Below are 14,333 nucleotides of genomic sequence, written 5' to 3' on the forward strand. Positions count from 1 at the left end.
AGTTTGAGATGGGGTAAACCATGAAAGGAAGAGGAGAAAGGAGAACCAAAAAGATGTGAAACGAGGAAGGGAAAATCACAGAGGAATTCTGAGCTGTCAAATCTATCCAGAAAAATAAGGCAGAGAAAAAGTGAGATGATAAGATTCTTTTCTTTTATTCCCATCCAAGCTAATAACATGCACAGTGACTCTTCTTATTCATCTCCTGTCTGTACATATTTTCCCACACACTCTTCTATAGTCATATAATTCATTTCCTTGCCCACTGGGTCAATACCTTATCACTTTACCAGTTTCTTTTTGTAATAGCTTTTTATACTCCTTGCCAGTGAAAGTGTACCCCCACAAGAAGAGGATGACAAAAGGAAAGAGAAGGTGGGCAGGAGAGGCCTGGTAAGCAGGAAAACTGTTAGAGCTACAACTCAATTGTTCCATTTTCACAGTGGGCATTATTACACATTTCCCCTTAAGCATGAGACCATGTTTTCTGTGTTTAACTTTTACCTGGAACATGGATGAACTCACTTAAAAGTATAAAAGGATTAAACTCTATCATTGTTCATTGCAACCATGTAACTGATATTTTATATATTGCATCTCAAAGTTCCTTCTGGAAATGTAACACAGTTATAACCTGTATAATTCATATCATTGTTGACATTTTATTTTCTTTGAAAACAATTTAGTAGAGTAATCCCCCCCTTATCCACAGTTTCAGTTACATATGGTCAGCTGTGGTCCAGAAACAGATAATCCTCAAAACAATTTGTCAGAAGGTCAACAGCAGCCTAATGCTGTGTAGCAATGCCTGTAGTCATTCATCTCACTGCATCTCATCATGTAGGCATTTTGTCATGACAAGAAGGGTGAGTACAGTATAGTAAGATATTTTGAGAGATCACATAACTTTTATTACAGTATATTGTTCCATTTTATTTTTATTATTGATGTTAATTTCTTACTGCACATAATTGACAAATTAAAATTTATCGTAAGTGTGTATGTATAGGAGAAAACAGTATATATAGAGTTTGGTACTATCTCTGGTTTCAGGAATCCACTGAAGGTCCTGGAATGTTTTGCCAGCAAATAAGGAAAGACTACTATACAGTGTTCACTGAATACCTTAAGCCTCACAAGTGAGCAGGTTTGGGGTAAAATGTGGAAATAGTGGTAGAAAAGAACTCATCAAAGCAGTTAAATGACTTGCATGGGTTCACACAACTGTCTGAGTCTGAATTAGAAACCTGGATGTTTATTCCAGGCTCTGCATCCTACATACTACCTCCCAGAATCCATTCAGTCAGTGCTAGGTATGGAGAAGATTACACTGGAATTCCCTGCTCATGGGCTTATTATGTTATTAGGGTATGCCCCCAAACAGTTCTAGAACGAAATTTTAAAAAACATCTTTTGGAGGAAAAGAAATTCTAAGTCAAAAAACCCCCAAAACCTCAAACAATCCTACCACATACTTGTTATTATGCAATAATATGAATGAGACTCAAGCAAATCTTTAGCTCTAAGTAGTGAAGGAAAAAACAAAAACAAAAACACTGGCCTGATTTTTCTACCTGTCAAAGTAAATAAGGATGCAGGCAGTCAAATAAGATGGTTTCCTTACTCAAAGCTGCCATCTCCAAATGGTCTCCCAGTCAATGCATATTGAGCAATCATTTCCTGTCAGGCACTGTCTTTGAGTCTTGAGAGTGACCAGTACAGACATAATCCCTGCCCTGTTGAACGAACTAATTTGGATAACTGTTCTACTTTCTAAATATAATCACTTATCAGCCATTCATATTTTAGTATTAATTACTTTAGTTAGATAGTTTTCTTGATTCTTTGATTTAGGAGGATATTAATTAGCAATAGCTCAGTTTTACTGTTTATGGTGAGGACTCAGAGTGGTAAACAGGGGAAGAACAATAAAAAGTGAGAGGTAGCCCCGGTAGATGACTGGTTAGCCAGAGATGGGTAAGATTCCTCAAGGGAGGAACAACCTAAGACAGGCACAGTTGCAGGGGGGCCATCAGGTGAGAAATTGGGGATCAACAGAGGTGAGGCTTAGAACCTCACCCCCCCTGTTTTGAGAGAAATCTTCTGCATCCGTGGATGTTTTATTGCCCTTGTCTAACTTGGATTAACACTTAGCTACAGGCACACACCTGATCATCTACATTTGCTCTCTTAAAACACTAAACTATGTTTTCTACCTTTATCTTACATCTACCCACCACTTCAGCATTTTATTAAAAATAATAATAATAAAGAGAGAAATGTGGTATCCACATATAAATCAAGTATAAAAATCAAACGAATTTTCATATTTGAACTGATTGTTTATAGTTCATAATGCATGATCAAAACCGAAAGTTTCTGTGATGACTGCCCTTGTACTGTTCACCATGTAACAACTTATTCACTATGTAAGAATTTGTTCTCCATGTAAGGACTTGTTCGTTATGCTTCAGAAGATTGGAGACTGATGAAAATTAGGCTTGGAGTGGATTAATGATTGTGCATTGAGCATTGACTCCCCTATACAGAATTTTATTGTTGTTAACAACCATTTGATCAATAAATAGGAGAGATGCCCTCACAAAAAAAAAAAAGTACACACTTCCAATTGTAAAATAAATAAGTAAACGGGATGTAATGTATAGCATAAGGAATATAGTCAAAATATTGTAACAACTTGGTATGGTGATAGCGGGTAGCTAGAATTATCATGTATATAAATGTTGAATCACTGTGTTGTACACCTGAAACTAATGTAATACTGTGTGTCAACTACCCTTCAATAAAAAAAAAAAAAGTGAGAGGTAATTATACAAAATAGAGAATCTGCAGAGGGCACACTGTAATACGACGTCACAGTAGAAAGTTTGTGGTTCCCTTAGAGAAAAGTAGGTAGGAAGGTGACCAAGGAAAGCTTTGTCTCCTTTTTGCTCCTGTTGGTAGGAATTTCTTGAGCCAGGAATCTGTGACTTTATAATTTTTATTAGAGAATTCTGATTTTATCAACCTTGAGTAATATCAGAAACATACCAAATTTTAGTCATTTTTATGGGTGGTAGTTCTAACCCTAGAAAGGTAAAAAGGAAGAATGTTGTGTTTTATACAGATTGTATCAAAAGCCAGATAATTGATATTTGAGGTGGGTTTAGAGCACTTTTCTTGACATTTTCCACCAAAGTATCCCCTAAATGGTATGAAGGAGGAAGTTTGGATGGCAAAATTTCATCAACAGAGTTACACCAGTGGTGGCAGGGAACAGAATGACTGTTTAGGGTAACCCCAAGCAGCAAGTTTGAAATGTCTTTAAAATATTGTGGTTGTTATCCTTGAAAATTTAAGGAATTATTATAGACTACCTCATAGTAGGCCCATGTTTGTTTTATAAGAAACCAGAATTTCAAACCAGTGCATGTTATTAGTAAAATTAGCTCTCTGGGAAGTAATGTCATGATTACTGTGCGGGGCTCAGTCTGTCTGTACATGAATGGGTATGTCTAGAGGATTTCACTAAGGAGGATAATAAATGCAGTTGTCTTAGTAGTCACAATGCCATGATTAGTTTACGTGAGTGGGCTTTGAATTTGTCCTATCTCAGGATTTCCATCAGTTTCTGGGACCCCAAGTTTCCAAGGATTTTTCTATGATCTATATCTGACTAGCATGGTGCAAATATGAGACCCAGCCTTCCAGGAAAGGAAATAAAGGAAGGGAGGGAGGGAGGAAAGAAAGAAGGAAGGAAGGATGGAGTGTGGGAGGGAGGAAGGACAGCATGACGCACTGGGCAGGTGTGGAAATGAGTCTGTGTGGAGCATCCTTGCTGGTCAGTTTTCTTATGGGCTGTTGGTAGAGTTTTGCCATCCAAAACTTTTTCCTCTGCTAGGAAGCAGGCTGGGTGTGAGATGGTAGGGAACACAGGGAATTTGATCCAGCTCTGCGTTTATCTAGGTTCCTTCACTCCGTCAATATTTATTGAGTATGTGGAGACATTGTTTAAGACTCTGGGGATGTCACGCAGCGACATAGTGGTAAGCAGAATACTGGCCCCCAAAGATATCTAAACCCTGCTTTCCTAGAACCAGAACCGCTATTACCTTACATGACAAAAAGGGATTTTACAGATGTAATTAAGTGTATGAGAAGTGAGAGTAATCTGGATTATACAGGTGGGCCTAATCTAATCACATAGGTTGTTAATAAATCTTTCCAAGCTGGGAGAAAGAATAGACAGAAGGACAGATTCAAAACATAGGAAGGATTCAACTGCTGTTAGTGGCTTTGGAAATGGAGAGAGAGGCTGTGAGCCAATGAATGCAATGGCATCTAGAAGCTGGAAAAGGAAAATAAGAAAAGATTGTCTTTCAGAGCCTCCAGAAAGAACATAGCCCTGCTGACACTTTGATTTTAGACCAGTGAAACCTGTCAGATTTCTGATCTCCAGAATGGCAAGATAATAAGTTTCGTGTTGTTTTAAGCCAGTAAATCTATTTTTTCATCACACCAATAGGAAAGAATACAATCTCCATCCTCTGTAAGCTTATATTCTAGTAATACAATAAAATAGAATGAAACTAAATACATACTACAGGCCATTTACATATTCCAATAAGGTTGTGCTATAAATTAAATAATGTGATGGAGACTATCATGAACACATCTGAAAATTTTTCAATGCTTTGAGAATGCTCCACTGTATGAGTTTTGGTGTTAGATATGGACGAGCTCCCCCACAGGAGACTTGTACCTGTCTCCTTTGCATCTACACTAGAGCACAGGCATGTGACTTGGGTTCCACTAAACAGGCACACCCATAACAGAATTTGAATCAGGTGATAGCTATGCAAAAAAAGATAGTAGGTGTAATTTCTCTTTCTCTTCCCTCTCCCTCCCTCCTGTAATGGTAGCTGGGGCTACAAGGCAGTACATGGCATACAAGAGCCAATTTGTCCTTAGCAGCTAGAGTTACTGCTTCATCAAATCAGTTCTGCAACATAGTTTTGGGTGTTAGTCTGGAAGCTTAACTCAAACCTAGCTTTCCAGCTCTTTCAACAATTCAGTAAACCACAAAATATCCTTTTATTAAACTCCTTTTCTGCTTACCTAACTGGAGTCACCTTTGATGGCTTGCAACTGAAGGCCCTGATGGAAACAGTAATTAGAAGAGACCAACTTTAGATGTAGAGGTCAGAGAGGTCTCTTGGAGAAGGTGCTATATGAACTGGGAGAGGAAGAATGAGAAGAAGCAAGTAATATGAATAGCTGGGGGAAGGTAGAGCTGAGGGAGGAAGTGCAAAGGCTCTTGTATGAGCAGGAGGCCCAGCAGAGAGCAAGACAAACAAGGCCTCTGCCTTGGCAGTGTTTACCTCTGCTGGGGGTGTTTAGACAGCTAAAGGTAGGCAATAATAAGTAACATGATATCAGATGGTGATGAAGTGTTATAAAGAAAGGGAAATAGGCTGCTGGCAAAGGACTATTTTGGATGGGGGGGTGGGCAGGAAAGGCTTCTCTGAGGAAGTGACATTACTTAGAGACATAGGCCATTTATGACTTAGAGAAAGATCCCCTGAGTACACTATTGAGATACTTTGCTCAGGGATGTGAATTTCATAAGGGTTCTTAAAAACAAATTTTGCAGGGCCATCTTTAGGTTAGGGATATCAGGAGAATCTGAAAGAAGCTAAAATGTCTCTAGAGACAGAGATTTAAAAATGCTAGTTGTGATCATCTTTGTGATTATGTTCTCAGCCATAAACTTGCCAAGTACATATGACTATATTTTAAGGGGATAATTCCTTATATTATGAACACTGTTTTACAACTACAAACTGGCTTAAAGTTTGTTTTGGATAGTTGCTATGTAAACAAGTTCTAAAAACAAAATAAAGACAAGGCAATGTGGGTTCTTCACTACTTTGTTAGAAGCTCTGGTTTGATTGACTAGGCTGTCAGCAAAGGAATAGAGCCAGTGTTAACAGAAAGAAACCTCAGCTTCAAGCAACAGTATTCCAAAATAATCTGTCTGCAGTTGGAAGTTGCTGGTTTCATGTGAGCATGAAAAATTAATTATCAATGAAAAGGCATTTACTTCTTTCAGAGTCCATGTATTTATTGACAAGTAAATGTTCTTTATCTCCCCAGAGGAAAGAACCATTCTCTAAAATTGTTTAATCAATTTATTGACTTGAGTCAAAGCTTTGGGGTGGCAGTGGGGGAATGAAAATGCTGTCAAATACATCCAAGAAAAAGATGAGCAAGTGGGTGTTTGGTATATTTGTTTACCAGTAGGACAATTACCTGGAATATGTGTTCCCCACAAAACCATAACATTTCTCCAGTAAAATGGAAGCAGACTTACTGGTAAATGTGGCAAATCAAATACATTCAGCTACTTCTGCTTTCTTCCCTAGCCCCAGATAAGGCAGTAGCATTTTGAGGAAGTAGAAAACAACAAGGACAGACTGAACATAAGAGCAAAATACAACAAATAAACAAGCAAACAGACAAACTAGAGACTAGAAAACAAGTGAATGAGTGGTAAAGAGAACTTAATGGGCTTGAGAATACAGATTCCAAAGTTAGCAAAGTGGAAAGCTGTGCACTAACAATTTTACAGCAGAGAATGGTAGCACTAACTTTCTCTAGAAATGAGGCTGAAAGGGTGAGGGTAAAATAGAAGGATCTTCGCAAGTCTAAAAAGCAATCAGATCCAAAAACGTCAGCACCCATTATCCAAGCAATCATTCCCATCCTCTCCTTCTCCTACCCAAACCTGGCAGAAGATTGGTGATCTAGTCCCTGGGGAAGGTGAGACACGGAGTCTCTTGGCTGGATGGGAATTGAAGGTGAGGATAGGGTGCTAAAAGCAGAGAAAATAAGTAAAAATATGCATGCTAAATGCTGAAACCCTAACCCCCTTTACCTACCTACCTTGCAAAATAGTAGTTAACAGGCTTTTACCCTCAGTCAAGACATTGGAAGATCCTTCTCCACACAGTCTGAAAAAGCTCAAAAGAAAAGGTTTAAAAACAGTGACATTCTAGGCTCCCCAACTAAATAGCCAAGCTATATCACCCTAAAGTAAAACTGTTGGATAAGCCAATTGCCCACTTCTAGCCCAGCACACCTACACAAACACACATTACCAGATGTTTATTGTCTTTATCATCTGAAAGAAATCTTTAGTTTGGAAGATAAAGAGACCAAAATAAAGCAATAGATAAAAGCAACTTGGAGGAAACACATGCCCTACACAGAGAAGAATACTCCAAAAACAAAATAAAATATCAATCACACCATTAATATACTCAGAATGGTAAAACAGAGAAAAGATATTAAAACCATGAAACAAGAACAGGATAGTATAACAAATTAGAACATTCAGAGAACAAAACAAGCTATTGGAATTTTTAAAATATATGTGATAGCAGAAATGAAAAACAAATTAGAAGAATTGGAAGATAAAAATTGCTGAAAAAGTTTCCCAGAAAGTAAAATAGAAAAAAGACAGAAAAAAAGAAAAGATGACTAGCCCAGATCTGAAGTCCAAATAAATCATAGAACAGAAAAAAACAATTGGGGTTGGGGGAATGGGAAGATGTGTTAGTCTTCTATTGCTTCAAGAAATTACCACAAACATAGCACCTTAAAACAGCATACACTTCTTATCCCCCAATTTCTATGGGCCAGGAATCCTGGTACCCTTAGCAGGGTCCTTTGCTCAGGCTCTCACAGGCTATAATAAAGGAATTAGCTAGGGCTAGGATCTCTTTGGAGACTCAATGTCTTCTTCTAAACCATGTGCCTTTTGGAAGAATTCATTTATTTATAGCTTTAGAACTCATGATAGCTTGCTTTTTCAAGACTAGCAAGAGAGAGACAGAGGCTTTTAACTTGTAGACCCTCTTTTAAAGGCTTACCTTCCAGGTTAGGCCAACCCAGGATAATCTCTCTTTAAAAGTCAACTGATTAAGGATCTACATTACAATTGTAAAATCTCTTTTACCTTTGCCATGTAACATTATATAATCATGGGGGTCCTCTTTCATTCCCTTTGCCATATTCTATTGGTTAGAAGCAAGTTAAAAGCCCTATCTACACTCAAGGGGAGGAGATTCTATAAAGTCCAACTTAGTATTCTGCCTATTGCAGGAGGAGAGGGAATCACTAATGATATAATACAAGACAGTTATTCAGACCCAAAACACATGATTTCCCAGAGTGAAAAAAAATCACTGAATGCCAGAATAATGATGAAGATATACCTATACCAGACTTTCAGAAAACTGGTCTTCAGAAAAAAGACCACAGAAAAATCTGATAAGCTTCCAGAGGAGCATGTCACAAAGATCAGAGGTGAGAATGGCATCAGATTTCTAAATGGTATTATTTAAATCTCTAAGGTAATGGAAGAATGCCTACAAAATTATGAAGCAAAATGATTTCTACACTTGAATTCTATACTTAGAAAAACTCTCAGTTTATGTTCAGTATAGAAAAAAAGATATTTTCAGACATGTAAAATCTCAGTTACTTGCCATGTACCCTTTCTCAGAAGATTGCCTGAGGAATTGCTCCATCAAAAGGGGGAGAAAATCAAAAAAGGGAATAGAGGAGAATTAGCAGAAGAATAAGGCAAAGGGAATCCCAAGATCATTGTAAAGGAAGATCCCAAACAATCATAATCCAGGGTTGAGAAAGCAACAAATCCAGAATAGGGGGAGTTGAAAGGCTTCAAGGAAGGTTTCTTCTATAAAATGAAATTGAGATTTGGGAATGAAATTGATAGACACTGCATATTAATGTATTTGAGAGAAATTTAGACAATTGACTTAGAGTCTGGGCTTGAATTAGTGATAAATAACTCAGAGAAAACTAAGGAAACAGCAATATAAAATGATTAATTCAAAAAGTTGTGAAGGAAAGGAAAAGAAATCCTGATTTACTACATGGCACAGCTATGAATAATGTTTACACAGCAATAATAGTGTCAACACAAATATATATATATGGAGAATGAGGGAATGGGAAGTTGTGCATGTGTTACAGGGGCAGGAGGAGGGAAATGAGTTGAATCTTCAACTTCTATTGCAATAGATCTATAGACAATACCTAAAACTGTGAAAACAGGAAAAGGCTATGCAGCATGCTATTTGGAGACCTGGAGGTAAATATCAAAAGGTTAGCCAAAATTGGTGAAGTACTTCTGAGAAAGAGAAAAGAGAGAAAGAGAAGGCCAGAGACTGTCATTTCTCTCTAAGAAGGTTATAAATCTATTTTACATTTTAAACTGTGCATATATAATGCTGATGAAAATACAAAATAAATAAGCACAGACAGACATGATTAGATAATGCAATTATTTATATAGGTGCTTTGCTTTCCATACTTGATAAAATGAGCACTTAATTCTTTATTTAAATTCACTATAATGTTCATTTGTGGTTGTGTTTTAAAATCAAGTTTATCAGAACTTAAATATCACATGGATATTTTTTTTCTAAGCTTTCCCCTTAAGAAGTCAAACACTTAGTCCAAAGTTGTTACAACTATGTGAAATATTTTTCAAATTGTTTTAAGAATGTCAAAGCCTGTGGCAAACTTCTTTAAATAAGCTCAAAGGTGTCAGTTCATGGATTTAATATTTTGAAGGAACCAGGAATCATTTGAAATCACACCGGATTTGAGTATCAAGCAAACTAAAGTTATTTTGGATAAAAATCAAGGTATGAAAATTAATACAACTAATTTTTTGGATGGCTCATAAATTAGTTATAAAGGTGATTTAAAAAGGGAAAGGATTACCAAAGCATTTTGTCTTTGAAGCATAATTATTATGATATGTGTATGAGGCTACTTTTCTTAGGAAGTTGCTCCCATAAAAAAGTTAAGGAACAAACAAAAAGCAAATAATCCAATTAAAAAATGGGCAGAAGAGCTGAATAGACAGTTTTCTAAAGAAGAAATTCAGATGGCCAACAGATACATGAAAAGATGCTCCACATCGCTTGTCATCAGAGAAATGCAAATTAAAAGCACAATGAGATATCACCTCACACCAGTAAGGATTGCCACCATCCAAAAGACAAACAACAATAAATGTTGGCGAGGTTGTGGAGAAAGGGAAACCCTCCTACACTGCTGGTGGGAATGTAAATTAGTTCAACCATTGTGGAGAGCAGTATGGAGGTTCCTCAAAATGCTCAAAATAGAAATACCATTTGACCCAGGAATTCCATTTCTAGGAATTTACCCTAAGAAGGCAGCAGCCCAGTTTGAAAAAGACAGATGCACCCCTATGTTTATTGCAGCACTATTTACAATAGCCAAGAAATAGAAGCAACCTAAGTGTCCATCAGTAGATGAATGGATAAAGAAGAGGTGGTACATATACACAATGGAATATTATTCAGCCATAAGAAGAAAACAAATCCTACCATTTGCAACAGCATGGATGGAACTAGAGGTTATTATGCTCAGTGAAATAAGCCAGGTGGAGAAAGACAAGTACCAAATGATTCATGTATGGAGTATAAGAACAAAGAAAAACTGAAGGAACAAAACAGCAGCAGAATCACAGAACCCACGAATGAACTCACAGTTACCAAAGGGAAAGGGACTGGGGAAGATGGGTGGGAAGGGAGGGACAAGGGTGGGAAAAAGAAAGGGGGCATTACAATTAGCATGTATAATGTGTGTGGGGGGAATACAGGGCAGACTCTACAACACAGAGAAGACAAGTAGTGATTTTACAGCATCTTACTATGCTGATGGGCAGTGACTGTGAAGGGGTATGTGGGGGGGACTTGGTGAAGGGGGAGCCTAGTAAACATAATGTTCTTCATGTAATTGTAGATTAATGATACCAAAATAAATAAAAAAATGAAAAAATAAAGTTAAGCATATTCTTCATGAAGCATACAAACAAAAATCTACATTAGAAACCTGAAGGAATGATTTTAGGGGGAAAAATGCCAAATTAGAAAATATTGCCTTCATGTAATAGTTGCTCCTTTCCAAAACCCAAGTAGGATTGACTCATCCACTAAAATGAGTGAACCACCTTACATGACTTGAATTTTTTCTTCTCTCAATGGAACAGATATGACCAGAAGTAAACCTAAGCCTTTGAGTTGACTTGTACTTGCTCCTAGGTAAGTTATATAAGATAATTGGAACAACTACTGCTTCATGAAGTCTGGTATTTCTGCATTGATGAAGCAATTTTTCCTTTCTTCAATAATGAATGGCATGTCTAATATGGCATCAAAGTTTCCAATCTTTCTCAGAAATCCTTAACTGGAACTCACTGACAGAAAACCTGTATTACCCCCGGTTGATTTTTTTTTTTTGTATCATTAATATAAAATCACATGAGCAACATTGTGGATACTAGATTACCCCCATTCTTAAGTCCCCATGACATATGCCATTACAGTCACTGTCCATCAGCATAGTAAGATGGTATAGAGTCACTACTTGTCTCCTCTGTGCTATACTGCTTCCCAGTGCCCTGCTCCCTACATTATGTGTCCTAATTTTATTGCCCCTTCTCCCTCCCTTCCCACCCATCCTCCCCAGTCAATTTCCTTTTGGCAACTATTAGTCCATTCTTAGGTTCTGTGAGTCTGCTGCTGCTTGGTTCCTTTAGCTTTTGCTTTGTTTTTTGCTCCACAAATGAGTGAAATCATCTGGTACTTGTCTTTCTCTGCCTGGCTTATTTCATTGAGCATAATACCCTCTAGTTCCATCCATGTTGTTGCAAATGGTAGGATTTTTTTTCTTCTTATGACTGAATAGTACTCCATTGTGTATATGTACCACCTCTTCTTTATCCATTCATCTACTGATGGACACTTAGTTTGCTTCCATTTCTTGGCTATTGTAAATAGTGCTGTGACAAACATAGGGGTGCATATATCTTTTTAAAACTGGGATCTTCCACTCCTAGGGTAAATTCCTAAGAGTGAAATTCCTGAGTCAAATGGTATTTTCATTTTGAGTTTTCTGAGGAACCTCCATACTGCTCTCCACAATGGTTGAACTAATTTACATTCCCACCAGCAGTGTAGGAGGGTTCCCCTTTCTCCACATCCTTGCCAGCATTTGTTGTTCCTAATCTTTACAATGTTATCCAGCCTAACTGGTGTGAGGTAATATCTCATTGTAGTTTTAATTTGAATTTCCCTGATGATTAGTGATGTGGAGCATCTTTTCATGTGCCTTTTGGCCATATGAATTTCTTCTTTGGAGAAGTGTCTGTTCATATTCTCCACCCATTTTTTAATAGGATTATTTGCTTTTGGGGTGTTGAGGTGTGTGAGATCTTGATATACTTTGGATGTTAACCCGTTGTCAGATATGTCATTAACAAATATATTATTTCATGCTATAGGAAGCCTTTTTGTTCTGCTGATGGTGTCCTTTGCTGTACAAAAGCTTTTTAGCATTATGTAGTCCCATTTGTTCATTTTTTATTTTGTTTACCTTGCCCAGGGAGATGCGTTAAGGAAAAAGTTGCTCATCAAGAGATTTTTGCCAATGTTTCCTTCTAAGAGTTTTATGGTTTCATGACTTACATTCAGGTCTTTGATTCATTTTGAGTTTACTTTTGTGAATGGGGTGAGGCAATAATCCAGTTTCATTCTCTTGCATGTAGCTGTCCAGTTTTTCCAACATTAGCTGTTGAAGAGGCTGTATGCATGGCTCCTTTATCATATATTAATTGACTATATATGCTTGGGTTAATATCTGTACTCTCTATTCTGTTCCACTGGTCTATGGATCTGTTCTTGTGCCAGTACCAAATTATCTTGATTACTGTGGCTTTGTAGTAGAGCTTGAAGTTGGGGACACCCGCCTGCTTTATTCCTCCTTTTCAGGATTGCTTTGGCTATTTGGGGTCTTTTGTGGTTCCATATGAATTTTAGAACTATTTGTTCCAGTTTGTTGAAGAAGGCTGTCAGTATTTTGATAGAGATTGCATTGAATCTGTAGAATCCTTTAGGCAGGATGGCCATTTTGACAATATTAATTCTTCCTACCCAAGAGCATGGGACGAATGTACATTTGTTAGTATCCCCTTTAATTTCTCTTAAGAGTGTCTTGTAGTTTTCAAGGTACAGGTCTTTCACTTCCTTGGTTAGGTTTATTCCTGGGTATTTTATTCTTTTTGATGCAATTGTGAATGAATTGTTTTCCTAATTTCTCTTTCTGCTAGTTCATCATTAGTGTATAGGAAAGCAAGAGATTTCTGTGTATTAATTTTGTATCCTGCAACTTTGCTGAATTCAGATATTAGATCTAGTAGTTTTGGAGTGGATTCTTTAGGGTTTTTTTATGTACAATATCATGTCAGTTTAACTTCTTCCTTGCCAATCTGGATGCCTTATATTTCTTTATGTTGTCGGATTGTCATGGCGAGCACCTCCAGAACTATGTTGAATAAAACTGGGGAGAGTGGTCATCCTTGTATTGTTCCTGATCTTAAAGGAAAAGCTTTCAGCTTCTCGCTGTTACTCGCTGTTACTTATAACAATGGCTGTGAGTTTGTCATATATGGCCTTTATTATGTTGAGGCACTTGCCCTCTAAACCTATTTTGTTGAGAGTTTTTATGATGAATTGATGTTGAATTTTTCGAATGCTTTTTCACCATCTATGGAGATGATCCTGTGGTTTTTGACCTTTTTGTTGATGTAGTGGATGATGTTGATGGATTTTCGAATGTTATACCATCCTTGCATCCCTGGAATAAATCCTACTTGATCATAATGGATGATCTTTTTGATGTATTTTTGAATTTGGTGCGCTGATATTTTGTTGAGTATTTTTTTATTACCCAAATGTATTTATTATCATTATCACAATTCCTCCTAAAACTACACAGCAGTATATTGCTGTTCTTTATTAAAAAGATGATTTCTGGGAAATATTAGAGCTGCCAGTACTTGGGCTAGGGATATATATTTCTAATATGATTTATTTTATTTTATTATTATCATTTTTTTCATTATCTTTACTAGGCTCTCCCCTACCACAAGTCTCCCCTACAAACCCCATTGCAGTCACTGTCCATCAGCATTGTAAAATGTTGTAGAATCACTACTTGTCTTCTCTGTGTTGCACAGTCATCCCCATTCCTCCCCCCATATTATACATGCTAATCATAATACCCTCTTTCTTCTTCCCCACCTTTATCCCTCCCTACCTTCCCATTCTCCAGGGTCTCTTTCCCTTTGGTAACTGTTAGTCCATTCTTGAGTTCTGTGATTCTGCTACTGTTTTGTTCCTTCAGTTTTTCCTTTGTTCTTATACTCC

The sequence above is a fragment of the Manis javanica genome, chromosome 1 (assembly GCF_040802235.1).
Source record: "Manis javanica isolate MJ-LG chromosome 1, MJ_LKY, whole genome shotgun sequence".
In the NCBI taxonomy this organism is placed as follows: Eukaryota; Metazoa; Chordata; class Mammalia; order Pholidota; family Manidae; genus Manis; species Manis javanica.